This window comes from Xenopus laevis, chromosome 3L (genome assembly GCF_017654675.1).
Source record: "Xenopus laevis strain J_2021 chromosome 3L, Xenopus_laevis_v10.1, whole genome shotgun sequence".
Taxonomy (NCBI): domain Eukaryota; kingdom Metazoa; phylum Chordata; class Amphibia; order Anura; family Pipidae; genus Xenopus; species Xenopus laevis.
In genome coordinates this window covers 99,582,645-99,602,980 of record NC_054375.1, presented here as the reverse complement: position 1 = coordinate 99,602,980, position 20,336 = coordinate 99,582,645, and the positions used below count along the sequence as shown (strand labels likewise).

Below are 20,336 nucleotides of genomic sequence, written 5' to 3'. Positions count from 1 at the left end.
AATGGCCTTATTTGGTATAGTCAAATGTAAAACTTTAGTTTCAGCCCCATATAAAAAAAATCCTGGGAATCAGTGTTGAATGTAGGGAATAATGAGAGAAGAGTCAAAAGGTCTTCTTGTTCCTACTAAATGAGGTTTGAGGAAGACTGTACATGTATTGTAAAGAGCAAAATGACCAGAGAGGGCAGACGGGCCAAGGGAACTGGCAATGGGCCAGCTTTTTAAATGCTCTGCAGTTCAGGGGATGAGATTTTCCACATTTAGCCAGCAGCTGCAATGTCAGTAATATTATGTATGGATGCTGCTGAGTGCAGCCTGCTGCTAAGAAAAATACTGTTATTTATATAGTAATATGACATGTGGAACAGCCAGTAAGAAAACCGGCTGCCATTGATTGACCACACTGATAACTAGAAAAGCACTCTACAATACATACAAGAAAACCGGCTGCCATTGATTGACCACACTGATAACTAGAAAAGCACTCTACAATACATTTTGGCACAGTACCAGAAAAAACAATTATTAAAAAAAAAAAGATGCGAGAACTAATAATACATGTATTTGGCCAGTGTATTTTTATAAAATGTGCTCTAGAACAGCTAAAAGATTACCAGAGTACAATTCACCTGATTTGCACTGTCATTATGTATGTGCCTGGGCTTTCCTCTTCCTCTTCCTTATTCATGAATTCGCCTCTGCAATTCCACTATTTCCATTATGACATTACACCACATTAATAGCCTTTTAGCTCTATGGCCTCAGGGAGCTATTTAACTATGACCCAAACATAAGCAGGTATGGGTGAGATAAGAGTGGGTTTCATTTATGATAGTGTTGTAACGTTGGCATTGTGTTCTTCAAATAAACCTCAGTGGCTCTTTTACAGCCTCTGCAATGAAAGCACCCACCCAGAAACCTCACCCAAATGATGTAAGGCATATCTGAATACCAAGGAAGCCTGACATACGCCGCATATCTGGAATATGACCTCGGCAGAGACTGATACACTGAAATGTATTCTATCATAAACATATTGTTACTAGTACAGTAAAAGAAGTCCTTAAAAACAGTTATCAATTATAGTGGAAGCTAAACTTCTTAAACAAAATGTAAACCAATCAATAAAGTAATGGTAACTACCAAAGCATTTTGCATGTGTTCTTTTTGAATATGTAGGCCATTGGACCACACACCACATTGTGCACCTGATCTATTCATTGACTAGTCGGAATATCCTACTGTAAGGACCAGCTGGGACTCAAACTCTTGGAACTGGTGTTTCTGGACATTCAGTGCACTTACCGAGTGAGCCACTGGAGACTCTTGGACCTGGTCCTGATCGTGTCTTATTATTATTCTGTATTTCTGTCTGTTTACAGTTTGTCTCCTCCCTGGTCTCCTCCCATCTTGTTACCCTCATGTGTTTTGTATTTCCTAATCACCTGCCCTCACGGCTGAGTCATTGTGATTGATTTAGTTTGTTCCTGGATAACCGTTGTTCCTTGCTCCTGTAATTCCTAGTTCCAGAGTTCTTGTTCCTGTGATTTTGTTTCAGCTTTCCTTGCCTGCCTGGTAAAGACTTTTGTTTTGACTTTGTATCTGATTTTGACCTGTTCCTGTGTTTATCTTCAGTTCCATTAAATCTGCAAAGTCCCTATGCCTGCTCCAATTGTTTATGGCTATTTCCCTGGGCTTCCACCACACCCACTACTAAGTGTGAGACTTACTCCCGTTACAGTGGCTTCCCGCTGTGAACGTTACACCTGCACCCTGTGCTGTAAATTCATGTGTTTTCAGCCACATAGTAGGGGTTACACACTGGACCCATTCTTACACTGCACTTATGAGCTGTAAGTTGATTCCATTAGGGCAAAAACAGATTGGTGAGGGTCTGGTGGCCTACATATAATGGCTCATTTATAGGGTTGCCATCTTTTCTGGAAAAAAATACCAGCCTTCCTATATATTTCTTTTTTCCCTATTAATAACATTGGGATCAACCATCTTTTTTACCGGCCAGTAAAATACCGGCCAGGTGGCAACCCTACTCATTTATAACCACTACTACAGTATGCAATTTAGGGCACAAGTTGCCAGGTTTTTACTCACATTGCAGTGGGGATGGCAATGTGCCTGATACAAACATGCAAAGATGGGCAGTTACACATGCACTTCATTGCAAATTTGATGGAATGGTGCAGAAAAAATGCACTCAATAAAAAGCCATTCACAAAGATACCTTTCACCACATTTCTCTTGAAAAAATTAACTTACGAATTTTAGTTGTGAAAATACACCTAGCAAAGTGAGAACTGTGGTGAAGTTAGGTGAAGAGAAAATTCACACACCGTAAATGTGCCCCATTATGTTCTCCCTTTGCTTGTGTGGGTTTCCTCTAAGTGCTCTGGTTTCTTTGTACACTCCATAACATACAGGCAGGTTAACTGACTCGTGATAAAACTGTGATGCATTAACTTGCCTGGGGTATTGTACATACAAATCAATAAGATATTATATTAACACTAGACATTAAGCCCGTTAACTTAACGGGCACTCGAACATATGTAACGACGGTCCGTGGGGCACATGCGCAGTAGCGCAATCCCACGGACACAGGGACTGGACGCAGAGACACTTCAACTTTATTATATAGGATAAAGTAGCCCATTTAATAAACCTTGAATGTATTTGGTTGAGGTTTTAAAGGGGAAACTCTATTTTTTCTTGGAAAAAACCCCTCAAATTTTAAGAGATTTCTTATACCCCAAAACTACTAAAAATCAAATCCCAAAATACTCCATCTCAAATCTGTCAAGGTCATGAAGAAGTCAATGGCAAAAAGTTGTTTCTTTTGACATCGTGATCAGCGCTGGATAATCTGATAAAGTCTGGGTTTTCGTCCAATAATCTGAAAACATTTTCACAGCAACAATTTAATAAAGTTGAGTTTCAGCACCTCCTACCACATAATGTGTCATAAGCTTGCTCTTTAGATTATGGGCTTTCAAAACCAGGGCACTACCTCCATTAGTCTGACGTTTATTATTCCCAGTTGTAAAGAAAGCAAGGGTATGTTTCTGTCTTGATAAAAATGCCAACAATCTTTTCTAAGGTTGAAAGACTTCAAATCTACTTCTATTGTATGGTTTGCTTACAGAAAGCCCATATTACAGTAAGCTGGCCACAAAAGTCAGATCAATTTTTTTCTTACCTGTTCCAAAATATCTTGTTAACTGTGTTGCATTGTAATAAAACCAGTAGAACAAGTTGGCTATTATTAAAGGTTATGCTTGTTTTCTTAAGATGTAAAAATAGTTGCAACAATTTCCTTACAACTAACTCTCTAAATCGAATCAGCTGTTCACTGAAACAGGCCAAACATAAAGTCACAGAAGCAGTATATTTGAAATTATCAGTGGGATAGGTTTGTGATAAATAAAACTATAAAATATATAATGTACACAACTAGGGGTAGGCAGAAGAAGCAAATGGCTAGTGTGCAACATTGGGAGGACGTGCTAGGCACATACCCTCTTTCTACCTTCCGCTAGTCTGGGCTCTCTTCCCCCACCACTGCAGGACACTTACCTTCCTCTCCCATTGGGATCTCTGGAGGTTGCTTGGATATTAGTCACCAACATAAGTCCACATATGGATACAAGAGATGATGTAACTTAAGGTACTTAATGGTCAATCATTTCAAATTTAAGTTTCTCAAAAAAGGCAATTTAGTAGAACATTAAACTGCTGTCACGACCGGCACCCAATACCAGAACAGGTGCCAAGTACCCTGGTCTCGGCTTCACCAGTAGTGTGACCACCGTTGGGCTTCGGGAGGAGCCCTCAGCTTACTTGGGTGTCACCTGGACTTAACGAGGGGAACAAGCGAGATGTTCTGGCTGGCAAAGGGGCACGGTTGTTAGCAAAGTCTTTTGGGCCGAAGGTCACTGTACAAATGGAGCAGGCAAGAAAATCGTCAGACAGGCTGGGTCGAGGCAGGCAGATATCAAGAATTGTCAGGCAGGCAAGGGTCAAACCGGGTTGTCAATCAAAAGGGTTAAGCAAAAGAGGTAGCCGGTAATCAGGCAAGGGTCAGGATCCAGAAGTCAGAATAGTCAAAAGCCAGGCAGGGGTCACAACAGGAATCACAAACAGGTTCAGACAGAAATAGCTTAAGCTCAGAAGCACCAGGCACAAATCCTATCACGGGCAAGGTGCTGTGGACAGAATGGGCTTTAAATACAGTTTGAATTTCGCATGACGTCGGTGCGCCTTTAAATGAAAGGAGGCGTGCCACGGGCCCTATAGAGGAGCCGGCGCCAGCGAAAGCACGCTGGCGCGGCTATGAAGAAGGCAGGTGCGGCGGGCTTCCCCGCCGATGGCGCGGCAGACGACCCTGCATTACAGGTACCTTCACAACTGCCTTAAATGTTCATGCCTGTTGCAAAAACAACAATTTTCTCATCCAAAGGTGATTTAAAGCTTTTACTCTGCCAGAGTAAAGGCATTGTGCTCATCATGGAGCAGGCATGGTGTTCAATGACTTTAGTCAATGTTCCCTCAAACTCCTTCTTGGCTATGCGTGCAAAAAAAATCTTTTGTGCGCACATTTTAAAGTTTTGTGCGCATTTTTAAAACTGCACTAATTTCTTTGTGCATACTACAGATAGTTGTGTGCGCAGGCCTCACTGAGCACACAGCTTAGAGAGAACATTGGCTTTACTGGATTACAGAAATTAGAAGTAGTCAACTAGAGTTCACCAACTGGTGACAGCTGCTGAGAAAAGTATCAACATTTGCTTCTTTAGTATATGCTCTTTTCTCTACTTTGATTCCCTGTTTCTGCTCTGTTGTATACATTTCTGCTCTATTGTATATGTTTCTGCTCTATTTTCCTTTTTTATAGCTCTATTCATAATTCTGACAGGATCAGTCTGCTCTGACGCTTTCACTTTCTGTCTAAATGTAACGGCAATAATCACTAACTCTGTGGTTATGTTTATTTTGTAACCCTCATAATGTCTATGTGCATATTATAATAACTTCTTTCTCACATCAGCAATGCCAGTCAATGTGTGAGGGTGCTTTTACAAAGCAATATTTGCTTATAGGGCTGCTTTAAAAAAAAATGAGTAGAGGAGCACTTTCTCAGTGCCCACCAGGGCATGTTCTACTAACCACAGCTACAAAGCTCTTCTGGGGGACTATTATGTTCAGAATGCTATCACCAAGAACATGCTGATTTGATGGAGGAATTCCCTTAAAAGGAGCCAATATAGGGAATTGCAAGAGCCAGAGACTTTGTCTTTGGCCTGATAACAGCACTATGCTACTGCATTCATACAACTGGCACTAGAGACTTTGTGAGAGGGAATGCATGTGTGATACATGTATGTGAAAAGAAGAGCTCATTAGTGTTTCTTGCCTATTGATGAGTCAGGCTTCCAGATTCAACTCTGTACCCGTTCATCCATGTGAAAGTTGCTTCTGTGCGTTGTTTCGATGCACCAGTGTCTACAGCTGACCATAGATGTTGAGATTTTTAAAAGATCAGATCCTGATCGTGAGACCACGATCTTCTCAGTACGATCGTACCATCAACTTAAAAGACCAATTTACAAGGAAAACAAAGGGGAGCTGCCTGCTTGGCCCTGCAAACATAGATAGATTGTACTGGGACCGACAAAGATTTTTTGACCTGGCCGATCAATTTCCTGACAGATGTCGGCCGAAAAATCGTAAGATGTACGATCGTTTGAATACCACTAACCGCACAATAATTTCGAAGGATTGGTCGGGCTTCCCTAAAATTGGTCGTTCGGCAAGAAGAATCGTCGCGTCTATGGGGAGCTTAACACATCTGCTTTTCACAGTGATGGCCTATCCACACATCAATCTAGTGATGGCCCTATAATCTCTAAAAAGATATTCTTCACAAAGCAATTTACAAATGAAGCAATCATAACATGCATTAAAAGAACCCTGCTGGTCTGTCTTGCTTTTTAAAGGGGTGAAATTCCTACTGTAACAGTGCCTTTAGGCCAATAGAATTTAGTCCAGAGATCTTCAGACTTTATGGGTTCAGGACCCACCATTTTTAGTGAAACATTTGGTTTGGCCCTTCTTAGCTCATAACGAGGTTACAGATATATAAAATCTTGGTAGCAGCTATTACTCTCCTATAATGATATCCAACATAAGAAATAAGCCTGACTCTCAGATGTTATCATATTTAGCTATAAGGCTGCCTTGCCCCCCACTACCTACCGTACCTCTAAATGGTCAAGGACAGCCCTGAATTATGGACCCAATATAGGGACAGGGCTTCTTGTAAAAGTGGGTAGACCAATAAGTGGTTGAGGAAGAACAAGGTCATGGTCTAATCATGTGTTCCTTATTTAATAATTCAGATGTTGGGGGAGGTATGAGATTCTATTCCATTAATACAAAACAGGCAAGATTCCATTAATACAAAACAGGCAAGATTCTGTCACACTTGTTTACAAGGTATGTACACATATATTTACATTCTTATTAGGCCTATGAGCCACATGGTGGTGTATGTAAATGATTCCAGGTTCAATTTAAGACATATGAGAGAGAAATGTGCAAAGATAAATGTATGTGATATTTATATAAGCAAATGGATGAATGTATTTAATGTTTATGCATGTATGTATATAATTAATAATCAGAGTTAGGCTGCAATGAGCTTCATCTTCTATAACTTGTCTGTCTAGCAGTTTGAAGGGTGACTTGGCTAACTGCATCCTCAATGTTAGCATCTCAAACTCTGCAGAAACCCCGTTTTGGTACCCACATTAGACTCTATCGTTTTTTTATCACACTAGATTATTATACGATAGAATTCAACGGTTATATATTCAACATCCTACCAAAATAATGCAGACCCAACCATGGCAACATCTGCCAGCCAAAATATGGCTCTGAATGTTGCGTTCTATTGACGTCGCCAGCCGGGATCACGCAAAAGGCGCATCAACCAATCACTGGAACATAGCTGCAGGGCCGTGCCATCCCCAATATGGCGGACGGAAAAGTATTGCTGCTCACGCCCTGGGTTTGGTTTTTGTTTGCGCATGCCTAATACCGTGGGTGGACCTGACACCGTTTCCTCTGTCAGGGCCGCGTTTGAGAAGACAGTGAGAGGAGGCCTTCCCTTCCCCCCCAAATAACCGAAGCGAACCGGGGACGTAGTGCGCTGTGCCTCATAAATCAGTGCACCACCTATTAACGCCAAAGAGGGCTGTCATTGCTTCTAATTTCTTCTATTGATTCCTGATAGGGACATCTCTCTACTTCATAAATCCGAGTGCCTTTACTACTATAACTGGCTGCTCCTTCCATTCTCATCTCAAACATCCACTGCTTCAGTAGCCAACGCTCTGTTTGCACCGTGTAATTTGCAGTTGCCCTTTATACACTCTAATTATCCCTCGCCCCATTCATATCACAGCTGTCTTCCTTTAAATACCTTCTGCACCTCCCCCATTTAAGTCGGTCCCCTAACATAGTCCTATGTTGTAGCTTGCATCCCACCTACCCACCCTCCCTTCTCTCTGCCTCCCCATCTGAACCTCCTCTCCAAACCTCTGCGACTTCCCCTCTATGGAAAGCACCGGACCTTGCCACCTCCAGGTAAGACCCACTGATTGTTACTGTCCCAGAATATTGCAATATTTATATTACTTTATCATCTCTATCTTTTATCTGATTTTCACAATCCTTTTTAGTAGAAGTAGTTCAGCTGCAACACTATCTTTTGTTTGTTTTGGTTGCTTGAAGCATTCAGAGAATTATAGTTCAGACAACTGATTGGATGTCCCTGTTTTAAATCATTGGGAAGGATTTATATGGCATTTCCCTGTTTGTCACTCACACTCCCTGCCATTATCCCGTCATATTGGTATTATTACATTATATTGGTATTTATTACTTATTTACTGATAAATGATTTCTACATTCAGTAACTTTATTTATTTTGTTTTAGACATCATAGGTCACTGAAAATACAGAAAATAAGTGTGTGTTATTTTATACAGTTTCATATTGAGAAAGTCCTACGCTGAGTCTGTAGATGGCAAATGTAGTTTTCCGTTACATTTTCCATACATTTAGGTAGCATAGTACGTTCGTAGTGCAGGGCCTATTGCATTGTAAAGTCAATGGATGGATGTCCACCTTACATGTTTTCGTTCCCTGTCAATCATCCCCAGCCTGACCAACTGCAGAGGATGCTGAGAGGAGTTGTTGATGTCATTTAAATTAGTGCTGTAAATGATACAAGCACTTTAGTTTATTTTTAGTCCACTCATCTGGTTTTTTTCAGCTTCCTGTTCAGAAATTCAAATAGAATTAATTTCACTTGTGGGGTGTTGCCATATATGTATGCTGTGAAACAGTAATTCCACCATTTTTGAGGCCTACATCTTGTATTGTAATATTGTATTGCTTTTTCATAGAAAGAGTAGGTAAATAACTTTATTTGTATTCATTGCTAATGTTACCAAATTCAAGTCAACCTGTCATATTTTCTTGTATAATCCACTGGTACTCTAAATCTGAAAGTTGTGGGACCTTTGGTTTCCATTTTGGCCTCAGTCTTCTGACACCAGGTATATTTACTTAATTGATCTATAAATGATCACCTGAGTATAAGGTGTTAATGAATAATTTGGTAATATAGGAATAGGAATAGAATGGGAATTGGGAAAACAATCATTGTCATCCCTTTATCACTTATAGTCATATTTTGCTCTGTAAGGATGTGTGATGTCATCAGTTAGGATGTTGTTATATGGACTAATACTCATAAGCAGTTGCATATATTTCATTTCATATCTTTACATCCAAGTGTTTGGATGGTGAACGGCCCCATTAAACCTGTTTTTTTGAATTCAAGTACTGCAGTTAATGTACTCAGAATTTCAATATAAGCTGTGTAGGCTGCAGGCCTCTGTATACTTGTTACAAATAAATAGGTATATATGTGGGAAGGGCCGCCATTAGAAATTACGGGGGCCAGGACAACAAAATTTTCGGGGGCCCCCAGGCCCCTCCAAGCCACACCCCAGATCCCAAACACTCCACACAACAGTTAAAAGGCAACACAGACATCAGTGCTAAAAAGGGTAACCCCCCCCCCCACACACAAGTTATAAAAAACTATTGGTCAGGGCCCCCTTATAAGTTAAAAAAAAAACTGTGATGCCATTGCCCCTTAAAAGTTTTTTTTTAAAAAAATTGGTGGTCAGGGCCCCCCTACAAGTTAAAAAAAATAATTGGTGACTAGGGCCCCAGAGAATATTGTTTAAAAAAAACATTGGCGCCAGGGCCCCCCTTACAAGTTAAAAAAAGAAAAATTGGAGCTCCAGAGAATTTTTTTAAAAAAACATTGGTGGCAGGGGCCTATAGAGTATTAAAACAATACATTGGTGGTCAGGGGTTTAAAAAAGTAAAAAACACACATTGGTGTTCAGTAGAACTGAACTTGTGGCTTCAGGACTTCAACTTCGGCTCCTTTTATGACTTTGGGTCTTTTCGTGGCTTTGGGACTTCGGCTGTTCGGAATACGGCTTTTCGGCGGTTTAGGACTTCAGAAGAGGTGGCACGGCTTCAGAGCTGTCAAGGGGGGCCCGGCTATTTAAAAAATGCAGCACAGCCCTCCTTTAGGCCCGGGCCCGCTACAGGAGTACCCCCTGATGGCGTCCCTGTGTGAACTATTGCCTGACGTAGGATAGCCTTGTAAAAGGATCATTTGCTTTGCACTGAGAGTAGATGATCCTCTTTAGCTGACTCAGAGTTGGCTACTTTTGTCTAATAATGTTACCTGATCTTTTTGTGGTGATCATTAGGGTTGGGCGAATTCTTTCGCCTTGTTTTGCTGAAAAAATGACGCCCATAGACTTGTATGGCTTTGTGCGTCTCAAAAAAATTTGGCTCATTTTGGCCCATAGACTTTAATGGGCGTCGGCGACTAATTTTTGGCGAAACGGGTCAAATTCGCCCATCCCTAGTGATCATAAACAAGCGACACAACACAATTACATAAAACAGGGCTAGTATTAGTGCTACCCTGTTACACCCCAGCTTATGGCAAGACACATAGAAAGAATGCTGCATGTCACCCAATTTACCCCAGCCATGTGAATTCATGACAAGAGCCCATTGTTGCCTGCCACATAATAAACATGCACTGGTTATTTTAGAAGTCCCAACAGTTCTGCGTTTTATTTTCCAGACTGATTCAGTTCAGACTCCCATGCCACACTCACCCTCTTATCAGCTGTCACCCACACAAAGCATCCACTTGCTTTTGTGAGACAGTCCAGTTACAGCAGCAAATACACACATCACATACAGTAACAAGAAAAGCGTAACCGGAGCAACCAACCAATCAAGTCGCAATCTGTGCGCCAGAGCCGTTGTCAATCATGATTTTCAAGCCAATCGGCAAGCTAAAGGGGAGGATTCTTAGAATTGGTGACGTACTGTAGAGGCTCGTGTCACTGACCTCACATTGGCTGACCTACGGAGGCTGGACCCTGTTTGCTATGTTTGTGGCTCGGAAGGCATAAAGGCTTCACTAGCCCGTCTGGCTGTTTGGCTCAGGGTAGCAGTGCTTCTCTGCTGAATTAATCCACTTCAGTGGACTTTTGGAATGTGTGTGTGTGATAAAGCAGAGACCCATTGCTTCTTGAATATTCATAGTATGGTGCAGCACAGCCGGGCCCACTTTTAAGCCTGGGCCTGGTACAGGAGTACCCCCTGTGTCCCCCTGGTGGTGGCCCCTGTATGTGGGCTACATATTAGCATTGCCCTGTCCTGTTCCATTATGATTTGATCATCCAGCTGGGAAACCCATATACACATGTAATTTAAAAGGCTTATTTTGATGATGCATATGTGGATACACAATAAATGCATGTTTTAGTAGTCTGTAGGGATCAGATCCACTGTACATTGCATTATGTAAAAGACATGAGTGAGTGTAATAGGCAACAAGGTTTGTAATGCCGAACACTTTTTGTGGAAGCTGCTGCCAGTACTGTGCATTGTTAGGCAAAAACATAGGCTCTGTGCAATAGGGTGTTCAGCCAGCACCTTAGTCTGCATTCCGTAGAATATGGTAAGTAGTTAAACTAAGCATATCTGCACAGTTTGTATGTCATTATTGCATTAAAGGACTCTGTATTTCAGTGGGGTGCCAATTTTTTTAGGCACTCCCATTAAATAAAGTTGCTAAACTTGGACCCCAGGCTGGTGCTCCTTTTTGCTGGAAAATGCACCAGACCCGTGTGTGTCCTGTGCCATCTTCACTAAATTCTTAGCAATCCCTTGTTGCTGTCCAGGAACATGCACAGTGTAGTAAAGGTATGGGATCAGTTATCAGGAAATCTGTTATCCAGAAAGCTCCAAATTACAGAAAGACCATCTCCCATGTACTCCATTTTATCCAAAAATCCAAATTTTCAAAAATGATTTCCTTTTTCTCCATAATAATATAACAGTACCTTGTATTTGGTCCAAACTAAGATAGAATTAATCCTTATTGGAAGCTAAACCAGCCTATTTGGTTTATTTTATATTTATATGATTTCCTAGTAGACTCTAAAAAAAATTATGAAAATTATGAAAAGATCCATTATCTGGAAAACCCCAGGTCCTGAGTATTCTGGATAACAGGTCCCATACCTGTACAATTACAACTAAATCTAACAGTTATTTCACTAACCCTAGAAAACGCCATTCTGCATAATCTATAACAGTAAAGAGAGTTGGAGTACAAGTTATAATAAGCATTGGTGGGCAGTGGTATATTTACAGTGATAGCCCGAGTTATTTGTAACTCCACTTCCTGCTTCTGCTTGAACTCACAATATTGTATATCCTGGTGCATGGCCGTTCAAAGCATAGCATATGTATTTATTATTCAGTCTGTGACTTGCAGTAATACAATTAATGTTATATTTATTAATATTCAAGGAGCCTATTTGTAGTAAGAGATGCCAGCAATTGTATTTTTTTTTTTTTAAATCCCTGTAATTCAAAATTAATTCAAGTGGTAATAATTATGCCCTTTAGAATGTATCTCCAGTCTGAGGGTGTAGTGGGATTTTCTTTTCACTGTCTTAATTAGTAAATGCTGTTTTTTTTTTATAATTTAATGTATTTCATTTTAGACCTTCATCAATCCATTTTGCACTGTAAAAAGTAACAATTAAACTATAGCCCCACTGGACAGAATATTTTTCACTGGTGTAGTTCATGACCCCAAATAACTGAGACTATTAGAAATAGGAAGATGCTAAGAGGCAGAATGTGAATGCAAATAAGGCAAAACTTATACTTCTTCTTTGCCTGATCTTATTTTTAGCAAGCTGTTTTTTGTTCAGTTTGTCTTCTTGGCATCTTATGAATGAAGGACTTGTTAGGCACTTTTTATCGTGAAATAGCTGATAATTGTTGCAAGGACAAGATCTTGTTTGAATTGTCCTTGTGAATAAAAATACTGCATCATGATGGCCACTGGCAGTTCTTAAACACTTTTCACAGTGTATCAATTCAAATTCCATGTAAAGAATCAATGCGATTACCCTAAGGGTTCAAGTTTGCTATTTGTCATAAAATTTAAATGGACTGCTCAGAGCAGGAACAGCCAGAAAAATATCACCGGCAAATGAATTATATTTTAAATACAATAGTAGTGGATATGGAACAGAAAGTGGCTGCATAACTGGTGCACATAGCCCACTCAAACAACCCACTTGCCCTTTTTAGGGTTAGTTCACACGAGGAGATTCGGGGAGATTTTGTCGCCTCGTCTTCTGAGCGACAATCTCCCTGAACTGCCTCAGCGTGTCTTCCCATAGGCTGTGTGATTTAGCGCAGGCGACTTGTCATTATAGCCTATGGGAAAACACGCTGAGGCAGTTCGGAGAGATTGTTGCTCGGAAGACGAGGCGATTAGTCTCAAATTCGACTAAACTTGAATAGAGTTTTTCAAAACTTGAATGTCAGGAAGGCTATTATTAACATCTTCAAATAGGTCAGTGGACCTCTGCCATTGACTTCGACTTGAACTCTGCAGATTTTAGTTGGCGAACAGACGAATTTGAATTGTTCCCAGGGTCAAGATTTGATAAATTTCAAATTCAAATCGAGTTTGGATAATGCCCAATTTGAATTTGTGAGTTTTGACCAATAATACAATTTGAAAAATTTTAATTCTAATTTACTGTTCAACCATTAATAAATCTGCCCCTTAGGGTAAGCGATTATGGCCAGTGATGTAGGAGTTGCAGAGAAGCGAACAAGGAAATTTGCAATAGCAGTAATTATCTGGTATACAGTTGTCTCTGCTGTGGCCTCTTTTCAATGTATTTATCATGCAGTTGAATGTTTATACTGGGCGGCACAGGTGGGTAGTACTTTGGCCTTGCAGTGCTGGTGTTTTGATTCCAGCCAGGTTTGAGATTGTATGTTCTCCTCATATCTCAGTGGGGCTTCTTCCAGGTAGTCCGGATGCCTGTCACACTCTAAAAACCTACCAGCAGCTTTACCTCGCTTCTCCTGAAACTGATGCTAGTGTGCTAACTGAGATAGGGATCTTAGATTGCAAACTTCTCGGCACAGAGACGAAAAAACACTGCTAAAATACTGATTTAGATTTGCATCCTTCAGTGGAAAAAAATATAGAATATATCAGAGTAGTCTACCCTGCCTGCAATTGAGTGTCTTTTTTTTTTGTTTGTTTAGAATTAGAAGCTTTTTCTAGTGTAGTCATTGCATGGATGGAATTGATGTCCTTCGGTTTTTCCTACCAATATCATCCAGGGGAAAAAAAGTAGGATTTGTATGCTAAGTGGGGTTGTTGAAGGGGCAGCCAAAAGCTGGTTTGCAGCAGGTTACCCCAGGTACCTATTTAGAAATCATGCTGAATGTCTTTTGTGACTTTGAAAGAGAAAATTCAATTTGCTGTACTGGGGCCAAAAGTGTCCCAGACCTTTGGAGTACTTGTTGAAGCTGGTCAGCAGTTACACGGTAAGGAGCACCTACTAGCAACTGCCTCAAGCTTTTGAAAAACCAATATAGACATACACTCTGTCTGTCCTCTGTCTGAGTTATTTGCATTTCCCATATTTTGAGCAGGGGTGTTTCTGGCATAAGCCAAGGTGAGAACCTCGCCTCAGGAGACAGTTCGCAGTCAAGTTACCAGGGGTAGCAAACAGCCTCTCCTTGTAACTTTAAAAGACGAATTTCTGGTTATTAAATGGCAAATTCAGCTTTTCAATTGCGGAAAACACCATGGTGTTCTCTCTGCACTAGCAATGCGGCCTCAGGCAACTGGTGATATACGTATGACAACAATAATATGCTTTATATTATTGAAGCAGATGTAAATATGTCACACAATTTATTCTAACCAAATGTAAGGTTGATAATTAACAGAGTACATGTCCATAAGCATTAGGGTTACATATCCATTATTAAACCAAAAAAAAAAGGGAAAATAAAATAATAAAAAAAATAAATAAATTACCTCATCTACACTGACTCTAAGTTAGGAAAAAAAGAGTAACTACAATGAAAAAAAGAATGCTAGGCGCTCCAGGCCCGTATCTATACGCAATCTAAGGGCTCCATATTAACAGAAATTTCTGATGGGTGTCGAGAAGAATGCTCGTCAGAGTGGCTATTTTATACACCCTTATCTGTCTGTAGATACAACATAATCCTCCTATACTACCTTTTGCTGTTGTGCATGTGAAATTAGATGTGCTTCAGTGTTGAGCAGTATTCTAGAATAGTAGCACTTATCTGTTTGTTATAAAGAGAATGCAGCGTGGGGGAAATGTGAGTCACAGTATTCATTAGCGTACGGCTCCTAATGTGCTGAGGGGAAGCTTGGCAGATACCCTGTACAAGTCTTGGTGCATATGTATGTCTGTGACACTGCATCTCTTCTGTGGTTCCAGCTGCCCAATCTGTTGCTATAAAATACCTCAGCCATTTCCTGCCTTAATTCATTTCTGCTGTAAGTGGCAAACATGAGCGGTATCTGCAGTGCCCAGGAACATATTTTGTGGCTCTTTAACCTTAAAGGGGAACTCTGGCTTACAAACCAAAATTTGATAAAGAGGCCCACATAACATAGAAACCCCGAACATACCCATCACAGTTACATATTTCTTAAAAAAGTATGAATAAATGCCATTTGCTATGTTGAAATCTAACTGTTTAACAGTTCTTCTCTTTCTGCATCATTTGAAATCCTGGCAGGGAAGGAGGGACTAAAACACAAATTGTAACAACTTCTCCACAGCTTACAGACAGCATGCAGGAACTACATAACCCACAATGCATTGCACTGGGATGTTCCGTTCCATATTGGAATTGTGAGGTTTGGAGGATGCAGCCTAAGGACAGATGGCTGCTGATGCAAAGTAACAGTAGTCAGCCAGCTCAGCAAAGTAGTCGGACAGATTAGAAGGAGAGCAGGGGGCTAGGCTTAGGGAACTGTTCCAAATCATCCAAAATCATGAAAAGCCTGCATATTTTTTAATTGATGTATATGGCAAAGTTGCTTGAAATTATGTTTACTTTTCAAAAAGCTTAAGTTATGTTTGTGTGGTTTTCCCCTTTAAAGGACCAGTAACATCAACATTTAAAAAAAAAAAAAAAAAAACGTTAGTATACTACGAAAAGAAACCACTAACACATATTAAACTTTAAAATCGCAAAGTCTTTATATAGAAATAACTTGCCGAAACTCCGCTTGCTCTCCTCTTCATAAAAGGCGACAGGGCGACAATCCATTGTGCGGCGCTCAATTTCTCCTCCCTGGCTATCTCCTTTAAGGAAGGCAGTGAGGCGAAATCGTGCTCCGCACGATGGATCACCCAATCCCCTTTTCTGGAGAGGAGCGTAAACGGAGTTTTGGTAAGTTATTTGTAAATAAAGACTTTGCGATTTTAAAGTTTAATATGTGATGGTGTTTTTTTTTCTGTAGTATACAAACTAATTTTTTTTTATGTTAATGATCCTTTTAGCACAGGGTTGCAGACTAGTAGTAGTAAATTACCACATTTTGGTTTTCCCAAATCTTAAAGCTTTTTTTATCTTACCAATTAGTATTCATTGCAATGGTTGTTTTTTTTCCCTATAGTTTTCTGCATTTTACACCATTTTTTGTTCTTGTTTTATTATTTTGCCATACCTCGTTAAGTTTGCACCTCGTATGGGTTATCCACAGTTCACTTATAGTTACCTTCCTGTAACGATTAATGTAAATTGTTGGTGGTAAAACATGTATCACATGCGTATCGTATAGTAGTGCTACCTTTTTTTGTGAAGCGACTTCAGACTTCATTATTTTACCAGCGAATTGCAACCTCAGTAGAAAGATATTTTAGCATGTTTTGTCACCCAGTGCTAGAGGAGATTAAGCACGTGCAATAAAGTTCCCTTCTGCCCGAACTCTTAAGCGTTAAGAATTGAAAGTTTATATGTTTTTGGGTTGTGAGGAAAGTGTAGTACCTGGACCACCATGCAAGGATGGTGAGAACATACAAACTCCGTTCATATAATGCCCAGACCAGGATCATACTCGGTGCTAACCACCAAACCACCAAGATATTATCATAATAGTCACAATGCTATAATTCTGGGAATATGACGATACACTCACGCCCTAATTTAAACCGAATTGTGTTTGTCTTTGCTAGAGTCCTGCAGCTAGTTGGGTACCCTATGAATTCCAGAATAAAGCACATGTATTTGGAGAGTTGAAGGTTGAAACATTGATGCTGTTATGGATGCAGGACAGTGGGTCTACAGTCACAGGTCTCCTTTTAGGTTTCACTGGCTACCTTCTCTCACCCTCAAATGAGGTCGCTTATTATGTGCCTTTTCTGGTTGTTAAAGCAGCTGTAGGTTGGATTGGGTAGGGTAGAGGGTCTGGATGCAGGATGGTTATGGGTCTTTCCAGACCTGTGTATGGTAGGGCCACGTAACTACAGCATATATTTGCTAAGCTGGAAAGAAAACCATGTCCATCACCAAACTTTTAAGATGCACCCCACACAATCTGAGTCCTGAAAGTTAAGATCAGGCTGGTTTGGTTTGCCACTTGATGACCAAATAAGAGGACAAAAGTCAGGATCATGTGAATGCCCAGCTTGAGTCACGCATCTGGCCTTATTATTTGTAAAATGTAAGAAAGGCAGTGTTTCTATTCACAAGTAGAAATATAGAAAAGTCTGTAGATGCATAGCTTTACATAGAGATATTTTCATCAGGGTTTAAATTGGAATTTGTTTTGTATTTGTTTCTATTTGAGCTTTGTATGTGCCTCATAACTGGTGAAGAACATTAATGACTGCATGTAAAGGGCGGAAGAGCTTGTAAGAGGAAGTAAGTAATAGTGTTCTATGCCAAAACTGTGAGAATATTAAACAGGAACACGATAATGTGAGAAACAGACAAAGTCGTTAAATATAATAAAATTAGCAGGGACCTTTTCCAACAGTGCGCAAAACGGCTTTTAACATTTCAGGGTAATGTACCAGAGTGTAAATTTCTTTTGAAAATGTGTTTGTGTTTGAGGTTGAACAAATATTTTGCCTTTTTTGTATTCAGAATTTTTTCTTGAATCTATTTTCTTGAAGGCCCAGGATAAGTTAGGGTTTAGCTTTGGTACCTAAAAATTGGAATGGAATAAATTATACAGTGTATTAAAGGTAATCATTATGATGACAGCTTAGGGAACCATAGGTTAAAGGAGATAAATTGTATAACTGAAAATCCCCCTAAGCTATAATAAATATTGTATGGTGCAACTTTCACTCTGTACTAAAAATGATTATTAACTTTAAAATAGCCCCTTTATTGGGGTTTCTCATAGATCTTCTACAGTCCCTGTCCTTGTTTCAAATGAGGGGTGGGCATGTCGTAGTGGTCCTTGCCAGAAGCACAGTAGGAGTGGGATAACCAGTCACAGCCCTGCTGTCACACAGGCAAAAAACAGGTTTCAGTTCCCCATCAGGTCAACCTGATAGATAGGCAGGACTAGTAGGGTTTTGGAAGAAATTTTCAATAAATCGGCATAAAACACAACTTTTAAAGGACATTCAGTCTAAATTTAGAGGTGTATAATACACTAGCACATTGTTGTTTTTTACACAGTATGCCCACTCTAAAATTTCAGGGGTAATTTACAAACATAGTTGCAGGTGCAGTTGTGCTAAAACGATGAACATTTTGATGCCATTCATTAAAGTTACTTGCTATCATACATATTCCTTGCACTTCCATATAGTTTTGCTGAATCTGATGCAAGTGCCCCTATTGATGCAGGGCAGACCCTGGTGCAGTTGTGTTTGTTTTGATGCGTCAGGAGTAACTACCCTATACTCGTGTGACACTGTAATTTTTGCATTTTGGTTAAAGAAAAATAGCAAATAGGGTCTGAAATTGCACTTTGCACACCACACCCGAAACTAACTCTTTTCATGTTTTAGAAAATTTGCTTGTACTTTGTAATTCAATGTTGGGTTCATTTCTGCCCACGTTCACAACTAACTTTGGTTTTGGCAAAAAAGTTCTGCAACCTTTCCCATAAAGAGGCATATTTTATGATCCTCCTTGATTTATACTGTAGTTTCTTAACTGAATTGTATTTTAGAAGAACTGCTTGCCATGAATGGGTAAAGAACTGCTCCTTTTACCGCTCTCCTCATTAGCTGCCCTATTTTGATGTGCACTGTCGTCATGCTCCCTCTTTTGTTTGTGTACAAACTGTTGTCAAATAATTTTAATAGACCTCACCCTTGAGGTCACAGATATGCCTAATTATATGCAGTATTTGTAAAGTGCGATAGTCTAGTCATATTCCCCTTTCATCGTGATACTGTAAGGCAGGGGTGTCCAAAGGGTAGATCAGGATCTACCAGTAAACATTTAGTTGGTGATTAGTAGATCTCAAAACACTGCCAACAAACCGCTTGACTGTTTAAGCGCAAGAATAAAAAAAACAATGCCCAACAACTGCTTCTAGAAGCTTGTTCTAGAACCACCTGAGCAGTTTATTATGGAACTATTCTAGTGTATTTTGATTGTTTTAATAAATCTCCAACTGCCATTTTTAGGCACAGAGAGGGTAATTTCTTTTTGCTGTGGCTAAAACAGTAGTTGTTGAGCTGAAGGTTTTGTTACCCACAAACATTTATATCAAAAGATAAAGGTCCCAAGGCTCATCTTCAGTAAAAATAAATATATATTATTCACGTTTTTTAAAAAGTATTATGATACATACTGACCCCACATGGCCCACCTTACACGTTTCACACCCTCCGGCACCCGGTCATAAGTGTCTCAATCAACAGCATGTGTTACACAATATTTAAACCCAAATCATCCCTCCCATTTTTCTTGGACCCAATCAGATATCACATGGGATTAATCCCCTTTGATTTTAGATTGGTTTTAAGGAATAATCCCATGTGATATCTGGGTGCGAAACGCTTAAAGTGGGCCATGTGGGGTCAGTATGTATCATAATACTTTTTAAAAATGTGAATAATAAATATTTATTTTTACTGAAGATGAGCCTTGGGACAAATATCTTTTGATATAAATTTTTGTGGGTGATGTGTCAGCCAGACCAATAAAGCCAGTTTTGTGGCCAAACTAGGAAGCGGCTAATGAAAATTTAATGTGTAGTGTTGTTTTCCTAATTATGTTACACAGTATCATCCTAGTTGGTTTAGCTTTTACCAAGAATTTCTTTCTGGCTGGTTTTGCAGAAGAGGCAACTTCTGAAGGAATGTGCTATTTGTTAAATCAGCCCACATTCAGCCTGAGGCTAAACAGGAGGAAAAGCGTGCCTGTAAACATTATCTGCCTGTCACACTGCTTTCTATATTAACCTATAGAAATTGCTAAACCTGACATACACAACCGCTTCTGCTCACAAAGGTTCACATGATCACTTATATTATCACTATATATATATATATATATATATATATATATATATATATATATATATATTTATTTATTTATATTGTGCATATACTATCACTATATATATTTTGTGCTTATACTATCATATGACATAGATTTCAAGCTGCAATACCAGAGGCACAGATGTGTTTCCTTATGCAGAAGGCTTCTCTTTCGTGGAGACTGCTCTGCTTTCATTATTCTCAGAACAGTGCTCATATAGTTTAAAAAAATATCCCCCCCCAGGTGTCCTGCATCATAAATGATCCTGCATAAACATTATACTCTCAATTATATGCAGGATATAT

General features: G+C 39.7%; 1 protein-coding gene across 2 annotated transcripts in view; it reads left to right on the top strand.

Annotated features, from left to right (window-relative positions):
- The first annotated feature begins 7,040 nt into the window (after window positions 1-7,040).
- Window positions 7,041-20,336, top strand: part of csk.L (C-terminal Src kinase L homeolog) — a 48,891-nt gene continuing 35,595 nt past the window's right edge. For both annotated transcript variants that reach the window (XM_018250592.2, XM_018250591.2), the window contains exon 1: window positions 7,041-7,662. The gene's annotated coding sequence lies outside the window, so the exon portion shown is untranslated. The remainder of the gene's footprint in view (window positions 7,663-20,336) is intronic.